Here is a 15,977-nt window from a genome sequence, read left to right on the forward strand (position 1 = left end):
TAATCTTAGTTCTTAAAGTTCTTAAGATTTAAAGTATCCTATTTAAATCTAAAAGAATTTTATTTAGTTTTAATGTAGTCCTACCATAAGATCAAAGTTAAATAATTAACGGAATGTCCTACATAACGGCAATACAAGAATAAGATGGAGAACAAAGTTGGACGTAATCTTAGTTCTTAAGATTTAAAGTATCCTATTTAAATCTAAAAGAATTTTATTTAGTTTTAATGTAGTCCTACCATAAGATCAAAGTTAAATAATTAACGGAATGTCCTACATAACGGCAATACAAGAATAAGATCGATAATTTGGAGAACAAATATAAGTTCCAGAGGCACAAAATCAATCGTGAATGCATCAATACATTTATTTATCATTTTTCTTACCATTTAAATGAAATATTTTCTACAAAACTAAGGAGAATGATAAATAAATGTGTTGATACATCCATGGTTGATTTTGTGTCTCTGGAGTTTGTATTTATTCTCCATATTATCGATCTTGTTTTTATACTACAGTCATGTAGGATATTTCATTAATGATTTAATTTTGACCTCACGGTGGGACTACATTGAAACTAAATAAAATTTTTTTAGATTTAAATAGGACACTTTAACTTTGGAGCTTGTACTTATTCTCCAGATTATCGACCTTGTTCTTGTACTACTGTCATGTAGGACATTTTGTTAATTATTTAACTTTGACCTCACGATAGGACTACATTGAAGCTAAATAAAACTTTTTTGGATTCAAATAGGACACTTTAAACTTTAAGGACCAAAACAGGATTACGCCGAAACGTAGGGGACCAATTTAGTACTTTACCCTAAAATATAAATTAATTTTTTAACTATTTTAAATATTTTTTTAATTACATAAAATATTTAAAATAATTTTTTATTTTAATAAATAATAATATATACTATTTCTAAACTCATTTCTAAAATAAATATTAAAAATAAGATTAGATACGCTGATACATGATAGTATTCAAGTGTAATTGGAGATTTTTTTTTTTTTGCTATCAAGACATGGTTGGACACAAGATATCTGGTATCGATGAATGTCATGTCCAAAATGTATCCAACACATAGAGAGGATAGCCCAACGGAACCAGGAAAAATAAGATTGGGTCTGATCCCCTCTCAAATTTGTCGTTAATTTTTTCAGTGTGAAGTTAGAAAAGGATCCTCAGAGATCCTTGAAACGAGAGGATCCTCTATTGATTCTCCTAATAGGCTATCATCTTGTTTTGTCGATTTTTAGCAAATCGATAGTGGTTCGATATCTAGTGATTTGGGAGCGAAACTTACTCCTCTGTGCAAGTACCAGTTTTCTAAAAGTGCATCAAAGCGTCTTCGATTAGACAAGTGTTGTAAATAAAGTAAAGAAAATTTGTAAATCTGTAAAGGAAATACAAAAATTAAAGTTTCGAAGAGTAAATGTACAAAAAAACAGTAGAATTTGCATTAAAATTTAAAGGAGAACAATAAAAATGCCATTGATTGAATCAACGGACTTCGACATAGAATTTTAAAATGTAGAAAGATAACTTGGACAAAGAAAATAGAAAACACTTGAGATAATAGAATTACTTGAAATATCAAATGTACAGAAAAGTAAAATAAATTGAAAGAAAAGAAATGAAGATAGAAGGAACCCTACAGAAAAGTTAACTCGATTGCAGACTCAGGAATTCGCTGGGATGTGAGTGTGCTTGAGTGTTTTTTCTGAGAAAAAGTTCCAACCTTTATTCCCTATCACTTCTTAGTATTTATAGGCTAATCTTACATAACTGACAATTAATTTACAATTAATTACAATTAAATACGAAAATACAAATTTGAACTGTAATCACTCTTGGTAACCGTTCCCGCCGCATGATCGTAGATATTCCCCATGATTTCCTTGTGTGAATGAAGCCACTAACTCTTCCGCTTCAATGACTATTTCGAACAGTTCATCGAAAACCTGCTCGATTTCTCGAATCGAATTTCCTATTCGATTAGGCCTATTCGACTTACTCATTCCGAATCAACTCACTCTGGTCAAAAATATTTTCGACCAACAAATTGCTCCCTTGGATTAATGTAAGTGCCTTCGATAACATTATCGAAGAATAAAACACTTAATCCAAAGAGAAACGTCAGTTTTCAAATCAGTAATAATTGTCATTAAAACTCCCCATTACTACTGATCCACTCAACACGTCTCCCGAAACTTGTGACTTCTCTTTCTACCACTTCACCTTCCTCGCGAAGTTACCTCTATCCGCATTCCTTCCATAATAACGGCTACAGTGATACTTTAAATTCCTTAATTTCTCCTCTATTCGGATCTCTTGACCCCATCATTCTCTGTTCTTGCACCAAGAATTTTTCACAAAATCCCCAACCTTCAATTTTCCTTGACAATGGCTGGTTCTTCTTCTCATGCCACTACTCAAGATAAGGGTAAAGGTCATGCAATAGCACTGCCATCTCCACCAGCCCTTCGCATTCTTAATCAAATCAATGATGAAATTATTGATGATCCCCATTTGCAGGCTAATGACACCAGAATCATAATCCCCTTCACAATCGGTGAAGATACACACTGTTTTCTCAGACCGATAGAAACTCTTGAGAGAGCAAACAAAAAACTCTCTTTCTTCCCTAATTCTGAAGGGGAAGATCTATTGATGAACCAAACTTTTAACATCTCTCACTTCATCAACCAAAAATCCTTCCGAAATAATATAAAAATCAATCCTCGAGGATTTGATTTCACAACTTAGTATCAACGTCTCGAACCCACAAAAGGTGCTACCTGGGGAGCCCTAGGAATACAGGAGCTATTAAGGCTCTCTCATTTTTCACTCACTACTCATCCTTGGATGATCGGGACAATGACTTGTTTCTGGAATAGAACTACCAACAATTTTCATCTTCCTTGCAGAATGATCGGGATGTCTCTCCTTGACGTGGCTGCAATTACAGGACTCCCAATAAATTCTCCAGATTGTACCCCTGACATGCAATCCCAACATCAATATAAGGTTACTTTCAGCACCTCGTACAGTGAGTTCATTACCCACAACATGGGTGCAAACGGTACAGAAATCACAGACAATGAACATATAGCCTTTTTGTTTTACTGGCTAAATGCAGTTTTGTTCTGTTCCCAAAGCGTACAGATGTCAAAGCTCTTCCTTCCTTTGGCTGCTCTTCTACATGAAGGAAAAGTTCTCAACTTGGCCAAACTTTTTTTGGGGACATATTTCGAAGAGCTTGGTCTACTTGTCTGTGACCTTCGAGATAATAAAATAATCAACACAGGAGGTCCATTCTAGCTCCTTCAATTATGGCTTAATGCTATTTTTGAAAATTTTATGACAAAATCTGAAGGTGGCCATACCGATAAACAACACATTGAAGATTTTTGTTTGTCTAATTATAAACCCAATTTTCCAAACACCCAATCAGATGAAGATAGATTCCGGGCTGTTTTCTCTCTTTTTCATTCCTGCAAAAATTTTGATAACGATCAACTCAATTTCACTCCTTTTCTGCGCCGCAATTGCGGTCCTGCCTGACTTGATCATTTGCTCTTTCAAACACTAATGAGGAGAATGAACTTGCAGATCGAACTTGGGCAAACCTATTGGTTGTTCAAGTGATACCAATAGGGTTGCCACAGTCCTTGCGGAATGATCGGGATGTCTCTCCTCGATGTGGCTGCCATTACAGGACTCCCAATAAATTCTCCAGATTGTACCCCTGACATGCAATCCCAGCATCAGTACAAGGTTACTTTCAGCACCTCGTACAGTGAGTTCATTTCCCACAACATGGTGCAAACGGTACAGAAATTACAGATAATGAACATGTAGCCTTTTTGTTTTATTGGCTAAATGCAGTTTTGTTCTGTTCCCGAAGCGTACAGATGTCAAAGCTCTTCCTTCCTTTGGCTGCTCTTCTATATGAAGGAAAAGTTCTCAACTTGGCCAAACTTCTTTTGGGGCATATTTTCGAGGAGCTTGGTCTACTTGTCTGTAACCTCCGAGATAATAAAATAATCAACACAGGAGGTCCATTCTGGCTCCCTCAATTATGGCTTAATGCCATTTTTGAAAATTTTATGACAAGACCTGAAGGTGGCAATACCGATAAACAACACATTGAGGGTTTTCGTTTGTCTAATTATAAACCCAATTTTCCAAACACCCAATCAGATGAAGATAGATTCTAGGCTGTTTTCTCTCCTTTTCATTCCTGCAAAAATTTTGATAACGATCAACTCAATTTCACTCCTTTTCTGCGCCGCAATTGCGGTCCTGCCTGGCTTGATTGTTTGCTCTTTCCAAACACTAATGAGGAGAATGAACTTGCAAACTGAACTTGGGCAAACCTGTTGGCTGTCCAAGTGATACCAATAGGGTTACCACAGTATCGGAAGGAAAAGTTCAAAATAGCCTTGTATGCTCCTCACTTAACCGCTAGGCAACTGGAATTTTCTCAAGCTATCCCAACTCCACAACCTCGACACATTGAATCATTCTATCACATTACTCTGACTTCCCAGGAAGACTTCAACAATTGTCTCTCAAAAGATCAAAAACGACGAGACCGCTTCAATTTCTTAATTTATGAACGCAGTTCATTTATCACTAAATCTTGTTTTCGAATGGTGGTCTGATTACTACTCGAAGTACACACATACTTTAGAAAAAATTCAACAAACTGCCATTCAAACAGCTGTCACTACAAATTCCCCAAAAAGAACTCACAAAAAGAAAGCTGAAGCTGCTCGACCACCACCATCTAAGAGTAGAAGAACTCCTACCAGAAGTTCTCGTAGAGTAATTCTTCTATTCATAACTCTATTTTCAAACTCGAAATATCCTTTGAATATTACTATAATATTTTTTTAACATAATTGATTCTGGACTTTTAACATTTAGTGTTGCAATCATCAAGCGAAAGCGCTGTGAGAGTGAACCAACCAACAAGGATTCTCTTGCTGCTTCCTCTCAATCAGAAGATGCAGCCGATTCTGATCCTGGCCCTTAGTTAATACTAAGATCCAGAATTCCTCAGGTAACACAACCATCACTACACACATCTTACTTAATTTAAAAATAAATCTTAAACTCATAATTGTGTACCTTTTGTATTAGTTCATTAATGTTGCCCAATCGGCTTCTTCCATTGGAGCTCTTGATCAAACAATCCCTCAACAACAAATGACCCAGAACACTCCACATCACATGATTCAATTCAGTTCACAAGGTCCCTACAATTAATTCCTGCTACTCATCCACCTCTTCCTCACACAACACAGGTGATTGATCTGACAGCAAATCCTTTGCAGCACTCTCCAGAAGAAACCCATAGACTTGAATCAATTTCACCAAATAATCAAGCTGTATCTTGCACAGAAAACATAGTAGTCGCAGACACCGATTCTGCTTCTAAAGCTGCTGACACCACCAATTCAACTTTCTCTCGATCTAAGGTTTCAGAAACCTCTCCAGAGTTGCAACCTAATCCTTCCCTTCAAGCTAATCCTCAGACCCCTCTAGATCCAAGACCCAAAACATCAAATGCTTCTACCACTCCAACCAGTGCCACCTTGGATGACTTGATCTCTGTTTTGAATAAGGTTATCCATGAAAACAAGGTACCAGTGCCTGAACCAGAAATCTCAAGACCTGCTTCATCAAAGCCTTCAATCGAATTCGATCCTGATACTCAGGAACAACTTCGATCACTCATCAAGCTTTTAGATCATCCTCCTACCACCTAGGTTAATGATCCAATCCTTAACAAATTTCTGGATGATCTTTTGAATTCTTCTTTTGAACTCCCAACTAACACACCATATTCTGCTTTAATTAAAGAATTCAAACAACTTCTCAACAAAAGCGTTGCATCTCAGTTCCAATTTCAAGAAACTAAAAATAAAGAAGCTACGACCAGATCCAATTTAGAAGATTGCTTCGCAACTGCTCAACAAATCCAAACCTCTCATGAGGAATTTGATCAGAGAATCTCCCATGCTATTTCTATTCAGGCTTTTCATGATCAAGAAGAAGCAAGGCTCGAAGCAGAATTAATTCAAATCCAAGAACAACTTGCCACTATATACCGAAATCGAGCAACTTTAGCCAAACCTCTGGCCGCAGCCCAACAAGAACAGCATCTCCTTATTCAGGAACTTGTCTCAATTGATACCAAGTGGGGAGAATATGAAAAACAACTTGAGAAGATTCAAGCTGACAAGTTCAAACAAATAGAAGAGCTTTCAATTCTGGAAAACAAGAGAGCAAAACTGCGCTCCGATTTGGCAAGACTAGTAGCACCCTGACTTCCCTTTTTTAATTCTATTTTGTATTATCCTTTGTCTTTTCTGAACTTTATATATGTTGAAATTTTATGTTTGCCAACAATAGAAAAGTTTCAAGTATTTCCCATTAATCGAGTTAATCATTTTCTCTGACTCGATATCTTTGATCTGATAGGCATTTCCAGAATATTCTCCTATTACCTGAAAAGGGCCTTCCCAACTATGGGACCATTTACCCAGAAACCTCGATTTCTTCTCCATCGGTAAAATGACTTTTAAAACTAACTCGCCTATTTTGAAAGACTTTTCCTTAATTTGACGATTATAACTCCGAGCAACACTTTCTTTCTGTTGAATTACATTATCAAGTGCCAGGATTCGCTCTGAGTCCAATTCATTTAATTCATCAAACATTGCATTCCAATTGTCATTAACTGGAAAATCATTATGTCTTGCTACTCTTAAAGTATTCAAATTAATTTCTAACGGTAACACAACATCATGAGCATATACCAATTTATAAGGTGATGTTCCTGTCGAACCTCTTGGCGAATTTCGATAAGCCCATAATATTTGACTTAAAGTTTCATGCCACGTTTGAGGCCTATTCTCGATATGATTTTTAATCAAGCTTATCAATATCTTATTTGCTGCCTCTACTTGTCCATTAGCCTGTGCATAATAAGGAGTTGAAGTAATCATATTAATGCTTCTCGAAGCTGCAAAATTTTTAATTCATTGGCCAATAAACATAGTCCCTTGGTCAGTACTTAATGTCTGAGGAATTCCAAATCGATGGATAATATGTTCCTCCACGAAGTCTATTATTTCATTTTGACCAACCTCTACCAACAGAACTGCTTCAACCCATTTTGTGAAATAGTCAATAGCCACTAAAATAAACTTGTGTTGTTTTGATGAAGGGGGATGGATCAATCCAATCAAATCTAGAGCCCAACCTCTAAATGGCCATGGATTTATTATCAAATGCAATTCAGCTGCTTGAATTTGTTGTATCGAACCATGTTTCTGACATTCTTGACATGCCTTCGCATACTCAATACAATCTTTTATCATGGACGGCCAATACACACGATTTTGATATAGCACCCATCTCATCTTCTTCCCTGCCTGATCGGCACCATATATTCCATTATGGACTTTACCTAAAGCAATGATCTGATCATCTTGACTCAGACATATTAACAAACTCCCATCAATCCCTTTTTTATACAGTTCATCAGCTAATAAGACAAAATTTATTGCTCATAACTTTATCTTTCTATTAACTGCAACATTGGGATCCTTTAAATAAAGAGCAATAGGCTTTCTCCAATCAGAATTCTCCCATTCATCCATACACAAAACCTCTCTTTCATTCGCTGGTACTAAAATTTGATGGATACCAAATAACTTCCTAAGAATTTCTGGACCAATCCGATACCTCGAAGCTATTTGGGATAACTCATTAGCAATCTCATTATGAATTCTAGGGATATGCACCAAAGAAATCTTTCGAAAAGACGTTAATAGTTTCCAAGCAGTTACTAAATATTTCTGTAACGTCTCATTATTACACTTAAATTCTTTCGATAATTGCTTTAAGACTAACTGTGAATCCCCTAAAATTTGAACCTCTAAAGCCCCTTTGCTGATTAAAATTTCAAAACCCAAAATTAGAGCCTCATATTCGGCCACATTATTCGAACAAGGATACTTTAATTCAAACAAGAATTCTGATGGAATACCCTCTGGTGATATAATGAGAATCCCAACTCCTGCACCATCTTTATGCTTGGATCCATCAAAATACAATTTCCAATAACTGCTTTCCACTTCGATCATGTTTGCCCCCTGGTCATTCAGATCTTTCGAATTATCTACAAGAAAATTTGCAATGACCTGTCCTTTCACAGCCTTGGCGAGAACATATTGTAAATCAAATTCCGTCAATGCCAGCATTCACTTTCCCAAACGTCCCCGCAACATAGGGAAACTTAACATATACTTAATTATGTTAGTATGTGCTATCATCAAGAATCCCTAGATTAACTTCTTCTAAGAGATCTTGAGATTCAAACCCTTTATAATAATCATCTTCTTTGGTTGAATACTTTTCAAATCCCAAAGGTTCCAAATCATAGATGCAATCAAAAGTGAAATCAATAGAATTATCAGAAATAGAAGAAATCGGATCTTTGATTAAAACATCTTTACTTTTATTTTATACACAATGAGCCTCTGCTATTAAATCGGCAGTCCGGCTCACATCATTAGTTTCATTACAAGAGGTAGGGAAATCATAACTAAATTCGACTGGAAGCATCGAATCGAACACACTACAATTAACAAATTTACTAACCCTATCTGATTCAACTTCATCAGAAGAATCATCTTTATTTTCTAAAAACTGAAAATTATTTAAATAATTATGTAATGTTACCAGATAATCAGAAACCTTCTCAACCTGGCTCATAGTGCAGTCTTTAGAGTCTTCAAGAAAGACAGTCCCAACCAGTTGGTTCGAAACCCATGTCTGGGTAACGCAACTTTACCGAAAGACATTCTGAAGTCAAATAACACCCTTCACAATTATAAGGATTTAGAGATCGATCAACATTTAAAGGCTTCAATTTTCGATTATAAATCCTAAAATCGACATGCATCTGCTCGACATACAGACTTGAATCTGCTTTAACAATTTCAGGTTTACCCTCTTTAGTCCACAAAAGCACACTCTGATGCACATTAGAAGGTACAGCTCCTACACCATGGATCCAATCTCTCCCCAACAAGGCATTGTAGCTAGCCTTCAAAATTGCAATAACATGAAGGGGGCGTAAATGAGACATTTGTCTTTCAGTTGACCAAGGAAAGAACCCTGGCTCATCTTCTATGCGAATGAAGGAGAAAGCCCCTTCATCTTCTTGATCATAATCCTCATCTGGGTTACTCTCACATTCCCCAAGGTATTCAGTCGGAATGATCGAGATCGTTCCTACCATATCATCATCTCCTTCATCAAAATACTCCTCATCAACATCAACGTCCTTATGTTTGTCGACCCTAGAGGATTGAGCCACTGCCTTACCTTTTTCCATCTTTGCAGGTGATGGAATTTTCTTAGGGTAAGTCTCTCCATCAGAAGGAAAGACAATTCGAGAATGCACAGAAGGCGTTGCCCCCTTATTTACCTCTTTTCCTGTCTCCATTTGAAGTTTCTTATTCCGATTGAAACTTCTTCCTCCACCTCTTCCTCTTGGATAACCTCTGGCTCGACCTCGATAGAAGGCATACTGATTTCGGAAAGGTGCTCGATGCCCCCACTGAGGGTTATGTCGATACAGATGATCACGCCTTTAGAATTCCTGACAATTCCTAATCCATTGAACACCTATAGCCTGGGATCGGCTTAAAGGTGCAGTCACATCATGCTGAGGGATCTTTGAACTAGAACCTTCCACACGTCGAATTGGCTGTCTTTGTCGTGCTTGTTCCTCCTTATGAGCCAATTCTTTCTTCATCCTTTCCTTTTCAAAGATCGCCGCTGCTTCAGCATCGAAAACAGCATTGCACCGAGGACATAGAGATACATTGATCTTTTGCTGAACCAAGAAATCCAGCAGGCCATCTCCTGTCCTAGGGTATACAGATCTTACTTGTGACTCAAAGTCATCTAGAGCCACATCAAAATCATAGGATATGCCAACCATGTTCACCTCTAGGCAAGGTTCGACACAACTGGCATCGACTTCGAAGGGATCTACATCAACCTTCATTTCCTTCTTGCCATCTTCAAACTTCAACCGTCCTTCCATGATTGCTTCTTGAATCAAGTCCCTAAAACGGACACAACTGTTAGTCGAATGACTTGTTGCTTGGTGAAATTTAAAGTAAGGCTTTCCTTTTAAATCTTTCACAGAAAGTAAAATTCTACCCTCAGGCAAAACTAATTGTTTATCTTTAAGCAACACATCAAAAATCTGATTAGATTTTGAAATATCAAAACTATATTTCTTTCCACTTTTTAGTTTTGAATCATTCGACTTTTCACTGCTAGAAAGTTTTTTCAACAAAGAACAAACGTATGGAGGACCTTTCTTAAGTTCAGCCAAATCAATTTCAGTCTCGAAATCAAGTTCCTCCTCTGAGGACTCCATGGTTACATAAGCAACCTTTTCCTTTTGAGTAAAAGGCCTACTCTTTGACCTCTGCTCATTTCTATATTTTTCTTTTTCTTTCTTCATGAGTTCAGTCTGTCGAACCTTTTCAGCCAAATGTGCCAAATCGGGAATATGCACGTTAAGCAGTTTTCTGCGTATATAAAACCCTAACCCCATAGTTGCTATTTTCACTATCTCATTCTCAGATAATGACACATAGCATCTACTTCTGGCATTTTTTAAACGTATTAAATAATCATCAATGGTCTCACCATCTTCACGTTTCAAAGCTACTAGATCGGTAACTGCTACGTTCATTTCACCTCGATAAAACTGAGCATGAAAAGCAGTCTCTAACTGATTCCATGTTGTAATCGAATTTGGGCTAAGATTCGAGAACCAAGTAAATTCATTCTTCGTCAATGACGAAGGAAAAAATTTCATTTTCAAACTTTCATCATTAGCTAAATTCCCGATCTCAACCAAACAATGAGCAACATGTTCAGTAGTTGATTCTCCAACTTCACCAGCAAATTTTGTGGCTATTTTTGGATTTTTTACCCCTCTTGGCACTTCTGCCATTTGGATCACTTGGGAAAAAGCAAAGACAAAATGCGGTTGGTTCATAAATCCAACATTCAATCCAACTCGATTTAAAATTTCTTCTACAATTCTAGTGACTTGATAGCGTTCGCCACCACGCAATCTGGCTAAAAAGTCATCAGCATTTTGACCCCGGGGAACCACGTGAGGATTTTCTCAATTTGGGATATTGTTTTTCATTTTGAAAAATATTTTCCAACCCTTCGTTATTTCCCCTGGCATTATGCCTTTCACCTTCATCATAATCAACAATTCGAGCAATTCTCTCGACTTGTCTAGCAAGACGCTCGAATTTTGACTCATGATTAGCCATCATGGGATTCAGAATCGTAGTCATTTGCTGAGTTAATAAATTGACTAAGTCATGATGACTTTTCTCCACTTGTTGTCGATATACTGTCATCCAATTCGCAGCATTCGAAGTGGAACCCACATTATAATCACAAGAATACTTGGAATGTTGTTGTGGGTTTTGAACATTATTCATTCCATTTCCGTTCCCAAAGCAGACAGGTGGCGCAAAACCACCCACCGGTGGGGTATAACCAGGAGAAAGACCATAAGGAGGCTAACCAACGATTAATGGAGGTTGACATGGTGGCACTGGGCCACGTGGACGAATATTGCGTCTAACATTTCCAGTTTGAATAGTCGTAACGACTATACTTTCAGTCCTAATTGCACCTTCCGAACATGAAGACACGTCTGCTTGTTGTATGGACACTGGTATGCTATCATTGGTGGATGAACCACCATTCACATTTGATAATTCATCAGCCATGTGAATGATCTTTCCACTTCGTAATCGCATACACTAAAAATTACTGAAAAATTTTTATTTGACACACTTTGATTTAAAACTGTCCCACCGGGCGTGCCAATTTGTTTTGTCGATTTTTAGCAAATCGATGGTGGTTCGATATCTAGTGATCTGGGAGCGAAACCTACTCCTCTGTGCGAGTACCAGTTTTCTAAAAGTGCATCAAAGCGTCTTCGATTAGACAAGTGTTGTAAATAAAGTAAAGAAAATTTGTAAATCTGTAAAGGAAATACAAAAATTAAAGTTTCGAAGGGTAAATGTGCAAAAAAAAAAAAAAACAGTAGAGTTTGCATTAAAATTTAAAGGAGAACAATAAAAGTGCCATTGATTGAATCAACGGACTTCGACATAGAATTTTAAAATGTAGAAAGATAACTTGGACAAAGAAAATAGAAAACACTTGAGATAATAGAATTACTTAAAATATCAAATGTACAGAAAAGTAAAGTAAATTGAAAGAAAAGAAATGAAGATGGAAGGAACCCTACAGAAAAGTTAACTCGATTGCAGACTCAGGAATTCGCTGGGATGTGAGTGTGCTTGAGTGTTTTTTCTGAGTAAAAGTTCCAACCTTTATTCCCTATCACTTCTTAGTATTTATAGGCTAATCTTACACAACTGACAATAATTTACAATTAATTACAATTAAATACGAAAATACAAATTTAAACTGTAATCACTCTTAGTAACCATTCCCGCCGCATGATCGTAGATATTCCCAATGATTTCCTCGTGTGAATGAAGCCACTAACTCTTCCGCTTTAATGACTATTTCGAACAGTTCATTGAAAACCTGCTCGATTTCTCAAATCGAATTTCCTATTCGATTAGGCCTATTCGACTGACTCATTCCGAATCAACTCACTCTGGTTGAAAATATTTTCAACCAACACAGCTATAAACAAAGAACATAATATCTTCTGAAAGTATGAATACAATCCTAATTTTACTATTTTTTTTATTTTTTTATTTGAATGTCAGAATATCATTATAGATACTCTTTTTTATTAGTACTCAACATTTAGCGTCAGAACTATCTGTCTCAATTTTTACATCTGTTCAGGTCAAAACATTTATAAAAAAACAAAAATTTATATTTGATGAACCAAAATTACTTATTGTTATACAATTCACTAGTATTTTGATAACCTCTTTTGGTCAATCTCTCACGCTATCTATGTATTCGTTTAATCTCTATATTTTACAAAACCTTTTTAGCTTGATTCTCTAGGATGAGGCTAGTTATGTACCCTTGTCTTTGGGCCAATGAAGAGGCGATTTGTTTGCTCATCAAAGATACAAAGCCAACTAGGAAAACCACACTAAGAAGTAAGAACTTCGTTGATGCTTGTGTTAGCCTGTTAGGAGAAGGGAGTGTGAAAAAAAAATAAAAAAAGGGAGAAATTAAACTTGAAACAGGAAAAAGAAAAAGGAAGAAAGGAAAGTAAAGGCCAGGTGAAGGGGGGAAAAGTTTTAAAATAATAAAAGAAAAATAAATAAAACAACGAAAGCGAAATGTGAGAAAGGGGAGAGTGGAAACAAAAACAAGGCTTAATTAAAAAAGCTCGCTAGAATGCCGTGATTTACCTTTGCTCTTTTTTTATTAATTTTTTTAGACAAGAATCTTTGAAAATTAAAAAGCATCACCATCAAACCTGAATTGGAAAGGAGAAAAAGAAATTATATTACGATGAATAGGAGAAAAAAATTAATAACAAGGAAAATTATAAAGAGGGAATCGAAGAAAGGAGGCGTCCCATATTTTCTGGGGTTTCGGATGTGTGTATTATAGCGCATAAAATCTAGATTAAATTTTTAAAACTTTTTGTAACGAAAATAATATTATTATTATTATTTGAATTGGTTTAAATATGTTTTTATTCTTATAAGTTTTTGTCTTAAGTTATTTTTTTATTTTTTATTTGGGTCTATTCAAATTTAAAAAGAGTAAAACCCCTCTTCGGTCCCTAACCATTTACGAAATTGACCTGGCGCCCCTTCACCATTAGAAATTAACAATGCAGTCCTTAACCATTCTCTCTGTGTGACCAAAAGGACTTTCTTACCGGTACTTCCGGTTAAGAGGGTCTTTTCGGTCACACGGAGAGAATGGATAAGGACCGTGTTATTATTTTCTAATAGTGAGGACACCAGGGAGGAATTTTACTTAAAATTGAAAAAGAAATAAAAAAAGCATTGTTTTAAGTTTTGCATCTAATGCATTCTGTCATATTTTACATGTGGACGGAGAGCAAACAACGTTAAACTTAATAGATAGCACGAAATCATTAACAACGAGACTTAACATAAAAGTGATAATTATTTGGGTTGATTAAGCATTATTATGTCTTGGATTCAGGGTTTTAAGAATGACATGTATGTTCTATATTGTTGAACCTAAATAAAAAAAAGTTAGTCCAAAATTATTATTCCATACACCTTTTTCTAGAAAAATTAAACTACTTTTCTTATTAGTGGAATTAAATTCATCAACCATAATTTTAATAGTAGGGTTATACATAGAGACTAAATATTCTTTTTAGATTTTTAGAAGTGATATTTGTTTCATTCAAATGTTCGTGATATGACGAATTAATTTTAATTTAATTTTACGTATTTTAATTTTGTTTATTTAGTTGCTAATTTGAATTTTATGTCAGAGAATTTAGAGTTTTCTTTATTTAACCTAAAGTTGAGTGAGTTTTTTCGATTTAATTTTCAAACCAGTGAACAAATTAGATTGAGGTATTTCTTTCTTGTTGCATCAAGAAATCTAATATAAATAGAATCAGTTGATTTTTTTTATTCAATTTCTTGATGCAACGAGAAAGAAATACCTCAATCTAATTTGTTCACTAGTTTAGAAATTAAATCGAAGAAACTCACTCAATTTTAGGTTAAATAAAGAAAATTCTAAATCTTCTGACATAAAAATCAAATTAGTAACTAAATAGACAAAATTAAAATACGTAAAATTAAATTAAAATTAATTCATCATATCACGAATATTTAAATGAAATAAATATCATTTCTAAAAATCTACAAAGAATATTTAGTCTCTACGTGTAACCTTACTATTAAAATATTTAGTCCCTAATCATCTAGAAAAGGACTTGGCGCCCCCTGACTATTAGAAAATAATAACACGGTTCTTATCCATTCTCTCATGTGACTGAAAGGACCCTCTTGTCAGTTTTCAGGTAAAAAGTAACCGAAAGTACCGTTAAGAGGATCTTTTTAGTCACACGAAAAGAATGATTAAGGACCGCGTTGTTAATTTCTAATGGTGAGAAGCGCCAGGTCAATTTCGTAAATGGTTAAGGACCAGAGAGGGGTTTACTCTATTTAAAAATCGTCTATTTCAATCTTTATCATTTTTATTTAGTGCTATAATATTTTGTTATTGTATTTTAATTTTCATTGTTAGAATGTTTCATAGATTATTATTAATTAATTTTTTTTTGTACCTTAGAAGAAATTAAAACACGCCACAAAGGTCAGAAAAATAGCAATCAACACAGTTTTTGAAGATTACGGAAAAGAACTACATATAAACTCCTTCTAAGGCTACAGTCATTCAACAAAATCAGCATCATTCCAAATTTTTTTGTTGACTAATGTATTAGTCATATCATAACATTGGCTTTTCTTTTAACAAAATTAAATTAAATCTCCCTATTAAGAATCAATAACTCTCTAATTTTCACAAATAAATCACTATTAATACAAGATACTTGCTGAAAATCAAATTAAAGTAGCAAAAAACATCAATGGAGTAAATGATAATTTAGTATGCTTACTACGTTAACATTTCAGCTTGCGATATCAACATTTAATGGAGTAAATTAATGGTACTAATTAAAATAGACAATTTTAATTTAAATGAATCAAAAAGAAAAAAATTTATTAACACAAAAAAAAAAGAGAATAAAAAATCTATTTAAACCATTTAGATTTTACTAAAAAATGTCTTAAACACGTTTGTTAAGAGAATGAAATTAAAACATTTATGATTAATTTATATTTTAATTTTAATGAATAATATATTTTAAAAATATCTTAAA

This window comes from Arachis ipaensis, chromosome B02 (genome assembly GCF_000816755.2).
Source record: "Arachis ipaensis cultivar K30076 chromosome B02, Araip1.1, whole genome shotgun sequence".
NCBI lineage: Eukaryota > Viridiplantae > Streptophyta > Magnoliopsida > Fabales > Fabaceae > Arachis > Arachis ipaensis.